The 16628-nt window shown below is 39.2% G+C and overlaps 1 long non-coding RNA gene across 4 annotated transcripts in view; it reads right to left on the minus strand.

Annotated features, from left to right (window-relative positions):
- The window catches only part of LOC136792787 (uncharacterized), a 44844-nt gene that overhangs the window by 9435 nt on the left and 18781 nt on the right, over positions 1–16628 (minus strand). For 3 of the 4 annotated variants that reach the window (XR_010837207.1, XR_010837206.1, XR_010837209.1), the window contains exons 2-5: positions 14146–14224; positions 12457–12747; positions 10356–10441; positions 7503–7553 (exon numbers count right to left, since the gene is read on the minus strand). This is a non-coding gene — a long non-coding RNA (uncharacterized lncRNA). Of the gene's footprint in view, positions 1–6133; positions 6397–7502; positions 7554–10355; positions 10442–12456; positions 12748–14145; positions 14225–16628 lie in introns of those variants that run through there. The other variant, XR_010837208.1, reaches the window with a different exon arrangement.

A 16628-nucleotide genomic window follows, 5' to 3' on the forward strand; every position in this document is an offset into this window, starting at 1 on the left:
TTCTCAAGAGCAAGATGTTTTCGAAATGTAAAACATCAGTCTCACTGCTCTCACCTCCCACCACCTCCCCCACACTGCACACGCGCAGCTCTGCTTAACATATGTCAGTCACTATCCATCCAGATAGAGCAGGGTTTCTCAACATTGCTACTGCTGACAATATGGATGAGATAATTCCTTGTTGTGGGGATTGTCTTCTTTCATTTCAGAAGATAGAGACTGGTCTCTATTCCCCAGGCGCCAATATCACCCTCCCCAAGTGGTGACAACTGAAAATGTCTCCAGACATTGCCAAATGTCCTCAAATTTCCCCGGGGTTGTGAACCACTGAGATAGAGACAAAATCCTTAAAAAGTGCCTGCGTGGTATTTTCGTACCTATCAAAACCTGTGTTATTCAGGGTTCTCCAGAGAAACAAAACCAGTAGGAAGTGTCGTATAGATAGAAAGAGATTTATTATAAGGAATTGGCTTGCGCGAATAGGGAGGCTGGCAAGTCCAGACCCACAGCACGGGCCAACAGGCTGGAGACCCAGGAGAACAGATGGCACAGATGAAGTGGAAGGTGTTCCACTGGAATATTCCTCACTCTCAGTGACCCCTTCCCAAGAAGGGATCCTCATGCCTTAGGGACACAGACCTTCTCTCAGTTCCTTGACTATATGTCCTTTCCCATGGTAGGTCTTTGCATCTGATGTGCCCGGTCCTGGGACACTTTTTGCCCACCACACCCTCCATTTGGGCAATTAACTCCTTTCCAGTCACCTTCACTTGCACTTCCTGATGACATTCTTCTCCCCTTTCACGGGTAGGTAATGTCTCCCTAACTTTTCTTCCACAGCACTTATGCAACTTCTTCAGAGCACTTATCACTGCAAAGTCCTTGGGGCTTTTTTCATTTTTACCTTTCTCTGTATCTCCAGCACCTAGCATATAGTAGGGACGGTTGTCCCTTGGTATCCACAGGGGACTGGTTCTAGGACCCCCATGGATAACAAAATCCACGGATGCTCAAGTTCTTCATATAAAATGGCATGGTATTTGCATATAACCTATGCACATCCTTTCGTATACTTTAAATCATCTCTAGATTACTTTAAATACCTCATACTATGTAAATGGTACGTAAATATCTGCTGGCACATGAGAAATCAAAGTTTTGCTTTTTGGAACTTCCTGGAAGTTTTTTTTTGGAGAATATTTTCAATTCACGTTTGGTTGAATCCACAGATGTGGAACCCACAGGTACAGAGGGCCGACTGTACTCATAAAATATTTGTTGGCTGCCTGAATAAATGAATTAACATTTACCCCAAATATTTTTCAGATGATTATTGGCTTACTGAGTGACTGTTGGTGAAATGACTGATAACCTAGGCCTCACTGCTACTGTTTGTTATTCCAACACTTTGAACACTGCAAAATGCATCGCTTTTTTTATACTGTAGCATAAAATGTGTCATGAGCATTTGCACACTACATATTTTGGAATTTAATGACTTAAGGAAAGGTAGGTATGCCCATGATCAATTAATTGCCTCTGGGCTGCAAATTTACCCTTTGTTGCCTTGCTTTATGATATTGGAGTTGGAACCCATGAAGATTTCTCCTTTGCCAGCTGGCAGCATATTAAGCTTTGTCAGTAGAGGGTGTCAGAGGAGGGACAGTGCCAGAGAAAAGACTTCTCTTGACTTGGTTGCATCCTCTCATCTTCCTCCTAAGATGCAGCTGCTAGAGGTGTGTGTTCAGGAGGTCCAGTAGCACAGCCCTCCAGCAAGTCTTGCCGGGACCCCAGTGGAAGGCTTTCTGAATTCAATCCCTTTGCAGGTTTCCCTTCTCTCCAGCCCCTGCCAGCTGGCTGTGACCAGTTTTGTCCTGGAGCTATTCAGTGAACTTCTCTGCCATCCAGTGGGTCCAGCCACACTGTAAGCAATGAATTCTACATCTATGTTGGAGAGGATACCCCCTCTCACCCCAGTGGTCTTACTTCATTGAGTACTGTCTCTCAGCACTAGGAGATTCTTTGAGTTCTCCTTTACGCCCTCTTAGAGGCTATGTACCTGCTACCAGTTAATCATTCTTTGTATTAAATGTTCCCTTTTTAAATTAATGGTGTGGATTCTGTTTCCCTGGACTCTGTCTGGAACAGTGGATCCATGAATAAAAAGTATGAATACGTACACACAAACACATATACATAGTTTTATCTCAAGAATATTGAAATATGCCTTCTAAGATGAAAAATTGTAGCAAGCAGAGCTTTTAAAGGACATACTGCAGCGATCAGTATCCAAGAAACAGAATTTTACTGCTGGATGGAGCCCAAGAGTTCACCCAGGCCCTTGTTTTCCAGTTGAAGCATCTCTGTCACCAGGAGGTTAAGTGACTTCATTTACTACTGAGTGAAAGAGTGGAGGCAAGACCCTGGGGGCCTGATAGCAGGCAGTTCCTCCATGAAATGTCCCTGCCCCCCTTCTCCACCCCGGGGAAGATGCTCTCCCAGACCTTCACCAGATGACTCACTGGCTTTTTTACGAGGACCCATGAGAGGGGGAAATTTCTCTCAGGTCTAAGTACCAGAAATAATTATGCTTCTTCTGAACAACTGCTCCAGATTTAGCTCATGGACAATGTGAATCATGTAAGTGCTTGTTTTCCATTTAGGATGGTGGCCAGAAAGCTTCTGGGCCATGCGATGGCTCTCTCCCGGCAACGGGGCAGCACCTCATGAAACATACCTTTTGCATCCTAGGCCTCCTCCAGCTTAATCTCAGCTGTTTCCTTCCCTGCTTTCTCCTTTCCCTGATTGCTTCACACATTAATTCTCATTATCTTATTATACATCAGACACTTTAAAACATCAGTTTAAGGATAGGCTAGCTAATCAACTATACTCCAATATAAAATAAAAATTTAAAAAAGAATAGGCTAACTATAAATAAAATATTCAAGTACAGATCTTCAATTACCCTTATGCTCACTTCAGCATTCTTTTCATTACGGTGTTTGCTGACAACAGAAAGGAGTTTAAATACTTACGTCCTCCCCAGAGTGGGTTCAGACATTTCAAAATGTTCCCTGTCACTTGCTCACCTAATTAATGTGGTCCACAGATAGTGGGTCAACATCCTTTTAACTCTCAGATTTTGATCTATTTCGGAAAATATAAGATCAATTTTCCAAGCAATTCAACTGGCTTATTGGGTTAATGCCCTTCATGGCTTCAAATGTATTCTTGTGCCTATTTCTGTTACTCAAGGCTTTGATCTTCACAACTAAAGTCTGCATTTCTCTTAGGGCTCTTCTGGGTTGAACAGCTCAACTGAATCAATGAGGAATGAACCCTTATCTTCAGACACCCGAAATTTTTCAAGCGACTGAACTAACGGAAATCAGAAAAGACAAAGGAATGAGGAAAGACACATTGCAAATACCGTACCCTATCAGTTGATATTTGTTAAAAGAGGCTAGTAGATTTTCAAATATATACCCCTCTGGAAAGTGTGTTGGTTTTGAAATTATCCATAGAAAATATGCTTGTGTTTTCCAGTGTTATCAATCACCTGAAAATGTCTGATGAGCTCTTTAAGACATTTTAACCAAACAGTCTTTGCCTGAAGTTTGTTTAAAGTTTGCTTAAAGAAAGCCCGTCCATTGTGAGTGCAAGTTCTCCTGGCATGGTGATGTGACATCGGGCACTGATGTAAAAGGCAGTGGTATAGCAGGAACAGAGCTTTCTAGATACCGTGCACAGACAGGGTCCCTGGGAGCCAAGGGAAACCATGCTGGAATTTGCTGCAGTTACACCTGCTCTCTCCCAGCAAGGTCAGCCCACTTCCGATAAGATGTGGGATACCTGAGAAATTAAATCAGGACTCTAATCTCCCCACTAAAGAGCCTGTCCTTGGCATTAACAATGGTGTTGCCCCTGAAGGATGCATTACCTGAGCTTCCCCCTTGACAACCACGCAGTTTCCTCCAAGGCCATTTGCAGGATAATGTGAGTGAGTAAACACGAAGAAGCCTGGCTTGCACCGTATTTAGTAATATAAATATAACAATTCCCGTGGCTATTTTTGACTGTTGCCGAATTACAATGGGAATAAAGCAGCATGGAGAAAGCTATGGCTTAAGCGTGCTTAGTTTTGGGGTGAAGGTAGAGAAAAGGGCTGGTGCGGTTTAAAAATAAATGATTCCGTTGCCATGGTTTCCTTCTTTACAAATTCTTTTCAACATGAATTTCTGTTGTTGTGTTTAATTTTAGATTCATGCAGATTTTCGACAAACAAGAATTCCTATACATCTGAGAAATGGTTTTTCAAAAGCTGCAGGAAGAGATGTTTCGCAGTCTGACTTAAACATTTCTGAATAAGCTGCAGGATTCTGGCTTTAGACAACTACCAAAGGAAAGCAAATAAAGAGAATGAGAACTTAGAAGACGCATAAGACTACGTTTAACCTTATGATTAAAAATGAATTCATGGGCTTCCCTGGTGGCGCAGTGGTTGAGAATCCGCCTGCCGATGCAGGAGACACGGGTTCGTGCCCCGGTCCGGGAAGATCCCACATGCCGCGGAGCAACTAAGCCCGTGAGCCATGGCCGCTAGGCCTGCGCTTCCGGAGCCTGTGCTCCGCAACGGGAGAGGCCACAACAGTGAGAGGGCCGCATACCGAAAAAAAAAAAAAAAAAAAAAAAATGAATTCACATTACTGCAAGCTTTAAGGGGAAAATGTTGTCTTGAAGATGGCCTCTCAATAGGGGGAACCACAGGGAGACAGATGTCCCTCCTAGGAAATAGCAACCTTGACAACCAACCCATAAATGTTAATTTAGCTAAATATGCATTCATTAATATCAAAGGCTCTAATTGTGTTTTCAAAAATCCGTCATATTACCTCAAATATAATGCAATTCTTGCAAAGGGTTTCAGAATTACTTAAAATTTATACCTGCTCAAAAATAGTTCTGCTTCATTTTTTTTTTCAGTTTAATAATAGATATTCCAAACTTGGAAAAACATAAACAAAAAGGAAGGGCTGACTTTACCAAAGAAATTCTTTTTCCTCATGCTTTTATTACAGGATTGTTTAAATAGTAAAATCCTCTACCACAATTAAAATAGGACTTGATTTTTATAAAGAAGGAAAGGATAAAATTACCTGGGCAGAAATGCATTATTATACAATTGGTAGGTAAACAGTAGACACTGAAATGTTGGTAAATGCTAGTTTCAAAAGTATATTTAATGGTTAAAAGGTTCACAGTATTTTAAATGTTGCTTTTGCTGTTCATTTTCTTTTTCTAAGGATTTTGAGGTTAATCTCAATAATCCAGCGAAATGAGAAATCCAGAAGTTAGAATACATTAAGATAGTAAGGGATGAAATTCATTGTAACTGAAAGGAAATGAGTGAACAATATTTGTCTTTATAAACTTATTTTCTAATTCTGTTACTCTGATTTATTACAGTAATTAATCAACTATCTTGTTAATTATAATTTAGTGTTCAGTCATTCAAATTCTATTTTTGCTTTTTCTTTAAAAAAACAAACTCAGAATAAAAAGTAATTCTTGCAGTATTTTAGTCCAATTAAAGTTGAAACAGAAGTTTGTGGTATTTCTCTATTTTTTGAAGTATAGTAGATTTACAATATTATACTAGTTTCAGGTGTAGCCCACAGTGATTCAGTATATTTACAGATTATACTCCATTATAAGTTATTATAAGACAATGGCTATAATTTCCTGTGCTATACAGTATATCCTTGTTGCTTATTATTTTATACATAGTAGTTCGTATCAATCTCATACACTTAATTTGCCCCTTCCCCCTTTCCCTCTCCCCTTTGGTAACTCTAAGTTTGTTTTCTACATCTGCGAGTCTGTTTCTGTTTTGCATATACATTCATTTCTATTATTTTTTAGATTCACATCTAAATGATATCATACAGCATTTGTCTTTGTCTTATTTCATTAAGCATAATAGTTTCTAGGTCCATCCACATTGCTTAAATGGCAGAATTTCATTCTTCTTATGGCTGAGTAATATTCCCTTGTGTGTATGTGTATATATATATATATATATATATATACACAACACATCTTCTTTATCTATTCATCTGTTGATAGGCACTTAAATTGCTTCTACGTCTCGGCTATTGTAAATAGTGCTGCTGTGATCATCGGGGTGAATATATCTTTTCAAGTTAGTGTTTGTGGTATTCCTCTTGATGTAACCTATATTTAAATTTACACATACGAATTTTGGGGCATTTTAGAAGGGGTGTGTGTGTGTATTTGGGAGAGAGGCAGGGGATGTGATGATTAAGATATTTCAACTAATAGCATAGACACAGCCCAAGTTGATGGAATGATCGTATCAGTCTCCACTTCTCTCTGTAGGTGAGAGGGTAGTGCCTCATGTTTTATAATATTTCTATAGTATAACAGTTAGACAAAAAGTATTGTGAAAATTCGGCCATTTTGAAATTTCCATGCATAGTTCAGAACTGCTCCTCAGAGCAGACTTTGTCAAGTATTTACTTTTTCTAAGGGAGTTGGGATAGCCAAGGACCTACTTCTTTGCTTTTCTCTCAGCTTTGCTTATGGCTGACTTGGAACAACAGCTGGCCAGGCTTTTCTTGATGGTAGTTTGCCTCTGCCCTGAAGCTAAAAGGGCTTTTTGGACTATTGTACAACCAGAGTTTCTATAGCTAGTAGGTCATGTGGCTTTGCCAGAAACACTGAAGGTAAATAACTCGATCTATTGCAGACTAGTGTAGACTGGTCTTCCCACCAAGAACAACTTGACAAGCTTGACAAAATACTTTTTAAGAATTTGCGTGAAGGTTTTGGAGAGCAATCGGGGCAGCCAGTCTTATGGGGCCGAGATCGCAAGCGGAAGAGACACTCACTGAGATTAGCCTCCATTTTATGTCATTTTTCCCTTGATCTCTCTGCCCTTCCCAAACAGCACAGATATAAAGGCTGACAAATTGAGGAGAATGTGGGTATGAAGGGGCAGAAAAGATAAGCAGAGTTTTCTACAGTCTCACAGGGCTGGGGGGAGAAAAATTGGAGTCCAGGAACTGAGGGGCCAAGATCGTGGAGAGAAAGTAAACACAGAGAAGAGAACCAAAAAATCTGAGATCAGATGTATAGAGAAAATAGGTGACAGAGGCAGATATAAGATAGATAATGGAATTATGGGGTACAGACTTTACAATAGGTCAAGAAAATATTTGAAAAAAATGAAGAATATCATTAGTCCTATAGACTGAATGTTTACATCCTCCCAAAATGCATATGTTGAAAGCTAATCCCCTGTATGATGATATAAGGAGATAGGACCTTTGGGAAGGGATTAGGTCATGAGGGTGGAGCCTGCATGAATGGGATTCATGCCCTAATAAAAGAGATGCCGGAGAGCTCCCTTGACCATTCCACTATGTGAGGACACAGTGAGAAGATGGTCATCTATGAACTAGGAAGTGTGAACTTACCAGATACCAAATATGCCACCACCTTGATCTTGGACTTCCCAGCCTCATGACCTGTAAGGAATAAATCACTGTTGTTTACAAGCAGCCCAGTGTATAGTATTTTGTTATAGCAGCCTGAATAGACTAAGACTGTAAGAAAATTGAAATCTATTCAAAGGAGGAATCAAATGAGCTCTCTAGAACTAAAATTTAGATAAAGTGAAATTAAGGATGCAATAGGTAGGCATAATAATAGGTTAGACACAACTGAAGGAAGGAAAATGACCTGGAAAATGGATCCAAAGAAAAAATATCCAGATTGAAATATAGAGAGAACAAAGCTAGAAAAGAGACTAGGAGAATATTGGACAAGATGTCAAAATCTAGTATATGTGTGATTAGAGTCCCAAAGGGGAAAACAAGAGCAAAAGAGAGAGAATTAATATTTGAAGATATAATAGCCAAGAATTCTCTAAAATAAATAAAAAATAACAAGCCTCAGATCCAAAAGGCAATATGAACTTCAAGTATGATACATACGAAGAAAAACACACCTAGGCAAACCACCAAAATGTGACAAAAAAAAAAAAAGATATAAAGAAAAGAGATAACATTCAAAACATCTAGAGAAAAATTACAAGTTTTTATTTTCAAGGAGCAAAATGACCCTTATAATAATAACTTAATAGAAATAAATGAAGCCAGAAAACAATGCAGTTACATCTTTTAATTAAAAAGAAAAATAACCTACCAGCTTAGAAATGTGTAATCAGTAAAAATATTCTTCTAAAATGAAGACAAATAAAGATATTTTTAGACAAACTAAAATTATAACAATTGTTGCCAACAGATTTGCATAAAAGAAGTATTACAAGTATTTTTTCAAGCAAAAGGAAAATTATAATAGAAGCATAGAAATGCAGGAAAGAATAAAAAACTATGAAATCTTAAATATGTATGTCTAAATAAATAAATATAAACTGAAAATAATTGTAATTTCACACTGTGTGATAAAAAGTATTTATAGAATTAAAATGCATGACAACAATAATTCAAAAGGCAAGTCGTGGCAATAAATGCTATTAAAGTGTTCTAAGATCCTCATATAGTCTAAGAAGTAATAAAGATTCCATTTATATTAGACTCTTATAGGTCAAGGATTGATGTTATGATTTCTAATATAATTAATGTGTAACTAAAAAGCTAAAGGAAGGAAAATGTAACTATAAAAATATTTTATGAAAGCTAAAGGATGCAAAAATTGTTTGCATATCAACAGGGTTGATATTTCTGGGTCATAGGATAGATGTACACTTAGTTTTGTCAGAAGTTGTCAAAAAGTTTTGCAAAGCCATTAAATTGCTTTACACTTTTCCTAGGCCACTTATATGTGATGTAATCATTGATACATTTGACATTAAATCTATTATACATGCCTAGATACATGCAACTTGGATAATTATCCATTTTAAGTAAATAACACAGAAGTAGGCATATTTTGTGACCCTGTGTATATAAAGTTCATCTATATAAATTATGTTAATGGCTATCAGGATAGTAGTTACCTTTGGGGAAGAAAAGAATTGTTAAAGACTGTAAGAGGGCAAAAAGGGGGCTTTGGGATGCTAACAATGTTCTATTTTCTGACATGGAAACTGGGCTGTGACTAACTGGCATGTTCTTTTTTTTTTTTTTTTTTTTTTTTTTTTTTTTTTTTTTTGCGGTATGCGGGCCTCTCACTGCTGTGGCCTCTCCCGTTGCGGAGCACAGGCTCCGTACGCGCAGGCTCAGCGGCCATGGCTCACGGGCTTAGTTGCTCCGCGGCATGTGGGATCTTCCCGGACCAGGGCACGAACCCGTGTCTCCTGCATTGGCAGGCGGATTCTCAACCACTGCGCCACCAGGGAAGCCCTGGCATGTTCATTTTGTGAAAATTCATGGAGCTTTACTCTTAGGATTTATGGAGCTATCTATATGCATATATTATTTACACTAAAAAGTTAAAATGAAAATGTGGGGAATTTCTTTTGAATATCTTCAGTAATGGCAAATGTTCACTTCTTTGAGGGTGTGAACTTTTTGAAGAAAATCAAAGGTAATTTTGAAGCTGTTGAGTAAAGTGGGTGATTAAACCCAGGAAAGGTGTTCTGACCAAAAAGGAAGTGCAGCTGTAACATAATGAGATTGATTCTTTATTGAAGCACAGAAAGTGATCACAAAAATATCATTTCAAAAGGGCACTTCCAAGAATTTTAATGGTTAGAAAAAACTGATTGGAATAAGTGTACTGTTTGTACGAAATCATGCTATTTGATCATGAAGGCATGTATTTAACTGTGTTTCCATATATAGCTTCTCATTTGGGCCACTCCAAAAATCTGGTGAAGTAAGAATTATAATCACTTTAGAAAGGCAGGGGTTAATATCTCATTACTTTAAATTTTGGAGGGGAAGAGATAGATGAGGGGGAATTTCAGGAAGGTGGTCAAAAGGAACAAACTTCCAGATATAAGATAAATAAGTACTAGGGATGTAATATGCAGCATGAGGACTATAGTTAACACTGCTGAATGTTGTATAGGAAAGTTGTTAAAAGAGCAGATCTTGTCATCACAAGGAGAAAAATTTTTTTCTTTTCTTTTTGTATCTATATGAGATGATGGCTGTTAATTAAACCTATTGTGGTAATCATTTTACAATATATGCTAATCGAACCATCATGCTATACACCTTAAACTTATACAGTGATGTATGTCAGCTATTTCTCAATAAAACTGGGGAAAAATATTAGAATTACAGAGAAAGAGACAGACATGCAGACAGAGAGACAGAGAGAGAGACAGAGACAGGTAGCCTACCCAGGCAGTGAGTTACCCAAGATTACACACAGTGGGAAAGTGCTAGAGGCTGAATTTGTCCAGCATCTTCTGGCTCCTGCCCATTTTCTAGTGCCACGCATTCTGGAGAGTAATAAGGATATCTGTATTTCTTTTTATCTTTGAGCTGTTTCCTTATCTACACTACTCTTTAGAGCCCTATATCATGTTAAGCTTCTGATCATGTATTAAACTAACATGCCATTTATAGTATTTGTAAGGCAGCAATTTTAATGTAAGATCTAGCAGTTTTACATCTAGGTTTGTGTCATCCATGAATGATAAACTCAGTAAGAAAAATTTTTAAATCAGTATTTTTCTTGTGCCATTGCCACCAATACCTTTTAAAATCAAGCTTTTCTTTTGGGGTGAATTTATATGATTCCATTATTTTCTCATGCAGAATTGGGCAGCTATCTAAATTCAAGTACAGAGTTCCTCTTTCAAGTTTGTTAACACATTCACTAGTGTTTGGATGATATCTCAAGCTACTTCTGATGAATTACTCTGTCCTCAGAGAATTAACTGGGAGCATAGAGAGATAACCTACTTCCCCATACAATGCATTTTACACAATAGATGACCAACAAATATTTGCAGGATGCATTAATGAATGGATGGATGGTTAATGATATGTAGCACTTTAATTAGAAGAGAGGCTCAGATCCTCCCACTATTTCAGGACCAGACCTTGGACATGCTGTATGTTCTCCGCCCTTTCTAACAACTTACGCAGTTGTACTTGGCAATGCTGGATATGCTTGTGATACCACACATTCACATAGAGGTGGGTGATTCTCGCTTTACTGCTAATTTGAGTTTTGTAGCTTTTTGATGTTTTTATTTTATTTTTCATTGTGTAGAATCCACATGACCTATGGAAGACAATCGCTAATAGGTATAACCGGAGCCAAGTTAAGCTTTTGCTGATGTATTTCAGAAGATGATGTTATCTTGGATTTCTTGTGAGAGGTGGGGAAAGACAATGATTTTTCTTTGTTCACCTTTCTTGACCTATGTTTACAGCTGTGAGTTTTAAAAACTTGGTGGCCTAGGGCTTCCCTGGTGGCGCAGTGGTTGAGAGTCCGCCTGCCGATGCAGGGGACGTGGGTTCGTGCCCCGGTCCGGGAAGATCCCACGTGCCGCGGAGCAGCTGGGCCCGTGAGCCATGGTCGCTGAGCCTGCTCGTCCGGAGCCTGTGCTCCGCAAAGGGAGAGGCCACAACAGTGAGAGGCCCGCGTACCGCAAAAAAAAAAAAAAAAAAAAAAAAAAATCGGTGGCCTATATACTTACATGCAGAGATCACATGGTGAAACAACTTTTACAAAATCAGAGACTTCTTATATTTCCAGCATTTCATTTTTCTCCAATTTCAGTGTATCAGTTCAAAGAGGCAAGAGGTGGCTACGTCAAAGGGTTAAGAGAATATTGACAGGGCTACGGGAAAGGTTAAAATGGAGCTGTCCGACAAAATAAAACATGCGCTGAACGTACGACTCGGCAATTGTACTTTTGAGCATTTATCTCAGAGAAATAAAAACTTACGTTCATAGAAGCTGTCTTCCTAGAGTATGAAGCAAGGCAGAGAAAAGCCTGGGGGCCAGAGAGCAGGGGGCAAATAGAGAAACCTGCATGTCTCTGCTGCAAGCAAATATTTTCTTCTAGTATTTCCCAGAGCGAGATTTTTCTTTTAAAAGTAGTATTTATTTTTCTGATATTTCATTACATGTTTTTCAGTTGTCTATGTATGCTTCTGCCTAGTCGGCCCTATGATCAGTATCATTCTACTGGTTGTGAACCTGTGTTTATAATTTTTGTACAGTAAACAAACACCTGGTAAACTGGATACATTTCATTTCTTAAATTTTAATTAAGGGTATTTATTAAGCTCTCACCATAAGTAAGTCTTGCCGGAGATACAATTAAAGGTGGGAAAAGAGGGGAGAGGGTTTCCCTGACCTCTAAGCTATTCATAACCCTATGCAGAAGATAGAAATATTTACCAAAACCCACCAGTACATGGAACAAACTGAAAGGGAGGGGGATGCTGTGTCTTTAATCAGGTATAAAATTCTAAATTGAAATATTGATGTCCTTACGCTTAGAGCTTTAAATTTCCGCGGCAGTCGTGCAAGTGTCCGTGGTGGGGGGAGAAGTGAGAGCTGTGATACTTCTGCATCTCATCCCAGGAGCGTAGTTAGCAGAGACTTGAGATGCCTTTGCATTTCTGAGGCAGATTAGGCTTCCTCCCACTCGGCATCATTTTCCTGCAGAAACTCGAGATGGTTTTTTTCACAGGCACCTTGCCCCTCTTCCCGTCTCATGTTGCAGCTATCTGGACTTCATCAATCTTTCAGCCTTAATCCCTGACCAAATCTTCTCCTCTTTTCCTGCCACATCACAACATTTGGAGAGAAACAAACTTAGGATTTGATCATAGTTTTTTAACAAGATAGAAGAAATTATGTATATCATCTATTAATTCTGAAATGTAGGCCACGTAGGACATCACTGTGACATGAAGGCATGTTTTTCATTTAAATTCCGATTTTTTGAATAGAAGGAAAGATTTGACTGAGATTTCCTGAATGAAATAAATATCCTCTAACCAACTTGGCAGTATTTTCATCTGAGGAAATGTAAAAGGATCCGCATCTCCTCTAAAGTATTTATTTAGATTTTTTTCTTTAAAGCTGTGTTTTCTTGTATTTGATTGTCACCAGCAAATATAAGAAGTGATGAGTTTTCCTAATGGCTGGAACTAAACAAGATCTCTCATTAAGTAGCAAAGAATCCAACAGCCTTTCTTCTTTGTGCTCACTTTCCTTACACAATGACTTCTAATTTGCCCAACTGTTACCTTCTAAGTAAAAGGTAGAATCTGATTTATAATCAACACAATTTGCTCAGTTTTACAAAAATTGTTTGGCTTAAATAATTTGTACAGAATGAAGATGTCAAAAACACTTCAGATTTTACTTATCTTCTAAAACAGATTTGCTTTGAAATCCAATCTAACTAGTGTATACGTTTTGAGTCTATTAGTCTTTAATAAAAGATAGTGGATATTTTTCTCAGACTGTCTCTGCAAAATAATACCACTACTCTGCATTTTTTAAAAAAGCATCTTTATCTTGAAAAAGCTGGAATATCTTTCATCTCATTGTATCCTAATTCAGGGGCAGTAGAATCCGTCTTGCAGATGAAGGACTGAGACAGAGACAAACGATTTGGTGTCCAAAGTGACATCTGCGTAAGGGCTGGCCCTGTGTGAACCTAAGACCCTCACATCCAGTGCCACTTGCTCTGTTTGCAGTAGCCAACACTGCAGGAGCAACAGGGACTGATGTAAAAGCCCCTATCTCCCTCTGCAATGCCAGCAGCAGTGGTCACTACCCTTCCGAAGACGGCTGCTGCAGGCACACTTTAAAAGTAGAAACTCAGGAAGTAAGAGAAAGGGTTTGGGTTTGTTTTCTGGGGCAGGAGGAAAGCAGGAGAACTCCTCTTAGCAGGATGCTAAACTGGTCACTCCTAGAAGTCACACTTTTCATCCCCAAAGTGACAGCTTTCTAAAGGAAATAAAGAACCCCTCCCATCCTGCATATTGCCAGGGAACTCCGTGGAAAAAGACGTGCGACCCAGGGTAATGTGCTGCAGAGGCTGGATGCGCTGGGGCTAGGGGTGTGAAGGAGAGAAGGGCCAGGAACGACAGAAAGGCAGATGGTAGGTGATGAGCAGCCCGGGCTGGATAAGAAAAGAGCGCAGTTGAAAGAAAATGGGGAACTTACCGAGATTGGCTACAAAGGCTAGAAAACCCTCAGTGTTGCTCCTTGAAGATGAAGTCACTGTATCAGGAGCCTATAAACCCTGTAAAACCAAAAGAAGGAACGATCAGGAAGGGTAGGGCTGAGGCAAGACCTGTGGTTACTAACTCACAAATGACGAAGAATAGGAAGATTTAAGTCCACTACTAAACAGTATTTCTGTAAACACTTCAACCAAAATGTTTAATCAATTCTTCGGTCAATGTCCATGGTACTCAATTGTTCCCTTTTTGTGACAAATCCCAAAGAAGTAACCTCAATCTGTTACCCTTTGCGAAATTGCTGATTCTGGGTGGCCTCAGAAACAAAGCTGCAGCACACGCATTTTGAGGAAGGAAAGTAAAAACGTAACATCGAGTCCGGTGTTTGGGGAACTGGACGGCTTTGGTTGCCAGCTCCAGGCTCCTTTATCTCTTCCGTCTCAAATTAGGAAGAAAAACCTGTTCTCCCTGACTGCATTCCTTTTCAAAAATTTTCCTTTCTCATACCCAGATGGTGCCCTTTGAACTTAAAAGCTAAAGAACTTTGTTCCCCACTGTAAATCGTCCCCAAGGCCACGTTGCTTTTCCATTTAGCTGCCAAGCTGGGGAGAATTGGCAGTTATACTGGACAATTAGCACTTTGAAATATTACCCCAGCACATATGTAACAGGTTAGCACAGCGCCTGGACGCGAAAGGGAGCGCCTTCCTTCCCTCTGGGCACTAACCTAGGCGGGTCTAGTTGCATTTCTACCACTGAGATAGGGGAGAGCTGGTGTCCTAAGAGGGGATAGATACAGAAGAAAAGAAAAATATGAAAGAATGTTGCTGGACTCTTATTTTAAAATTCAGTTTTAGATTGATAAGTCATTAAGCAAAGCCTGAAAAAAAAATCAAAGGGAGAAAAAGACAACAGGAAATGAAAATATTAATACTGAAACCCCCTAAAAGCAATCACCTTTATCTCTAGATGTAAAACAGTCCACACTCTAAAACTCAATTCCAAAGTATTACAGACACTGACCAAAGACCTATCACTGAATTGTCTCTATTAATAATTAGGGATGGTTTTACGTTTTTCCCTAGCACTTTATTTAGTACAATCCAAAATGTTATCACCTAGAAAAAATAAGCAATAGCAGAGCTGTTATTTGTATAATCTGTGAAAATTCTAGTCCCTGAATAAAACCAGACATATGGTGGGTATTAAAGAAAAATATATTGGGCTTCCCTGGTGGCGCAGTGGTTGAGAGTCCGCCTGCCGATGCAGGGGACGCGGGTCCGTGCCCCGGTCCGGGAAGATCCCACATGCCGCAGAGCGGCTGGGCCCGTGAGCCATGGCCACTGAGCCTGCGCGTCCGGAGCCTGTGCTCCGCAACGGGAGAGGCCACAACAGTGAGAGACCCACGTACCACAAACACAAAAAATTTGTTTGTTTGTTCATGGAACCTCTCACTAAAGGGAATTTTCCTGCTTCAGTCTTCCTTTAAGAGATGAATTCTCTAAAACACTACCCACCGCTTTCAAAATCTTTAAATCCAGAGAAAAGTGGCTCTTAAAAGTATTCAGATTAACCTGGAAATAATACGGCAGTTTAGCCAGCTAAGAAGTACGTGGGCCTTTCTAGCTATTCCTCATGATTTCCTGACCAGAAGAGAAAATAACTTCTAGGTTTGCCTTGAGCTAATAAGTCAAGAGAAGTTTGAGCCAATGTTTAAATAGGACATACATAATCCAGACTGTTATACAGAAAAGAAAATTGTCTTGGACTTGGTTGAGTTTTCAGAGTTCGATGGAAAGAGTAGATCCAGGATCAGGAGATGTGGGTATTAGTCTTAGATATGCAAACTTGAGCAGTTCCTCTCTGATTCTCACTTTCCTCATCTACAAAATAGGATAAGAGAATCCATTGGGCCAATCTTTATTTTATGTGAGAATTTCATAACTATAATCAGGTATACATTATCATTCACAGAGGGTATTTATTCAACAGACTCATTTTGAGAGTTCCACCTTCCAAAAGGATTTTATTCCATTTAACTGTTTATTATCATTGGGTGTAGCCAAAACCTCTGGTGTTTCTGGAAATAATAAGAAGGGTTAAATCTCGGGTATCACAAAGCTTGTTTTATTCCTCTGACCTCTAAACCCTTAATTCTGGAACTCCTGCCTATCCTCTCCATGCAGACAGCTTGATCTCACTTGAGGTAGGGAAAGAGATGCTTCTAAATTTAGTCTAAGTGGATTTAACATATGGCATCATACCTTCCTGGGTCAAGAGGTCCCTGTGTTTCTGGAAAACTGGAAGATAGATTTTGCTGGGTGGTAGAAATTGGAGAAGGAAGACCATTCAACTATTTGGAGAAAAACAGTGACTTGAGGATGTGGGTTTGCTTTAAAATAAATTTCTAAAAGAAAGCTATGCCTTAATGCTAAAAAGGCTTCTTGATTTAGGCCTTTGAGATAT

The sequence above is a fragment of the Kogia breviceps genome, chromosome 16, assembly GCF_026419965.1.
Source record: "Kogia breviceps isolate mKogBre1 chromosome 16, mKogBre1 haplotype 1, whole genome shotgun sequence".
Lineage (NCBI taxonomy): Eukaryota > Metazoa > Chordata > Mammalia > Artiodactyla > Physeteridae > Kogia > Kogia breviceps.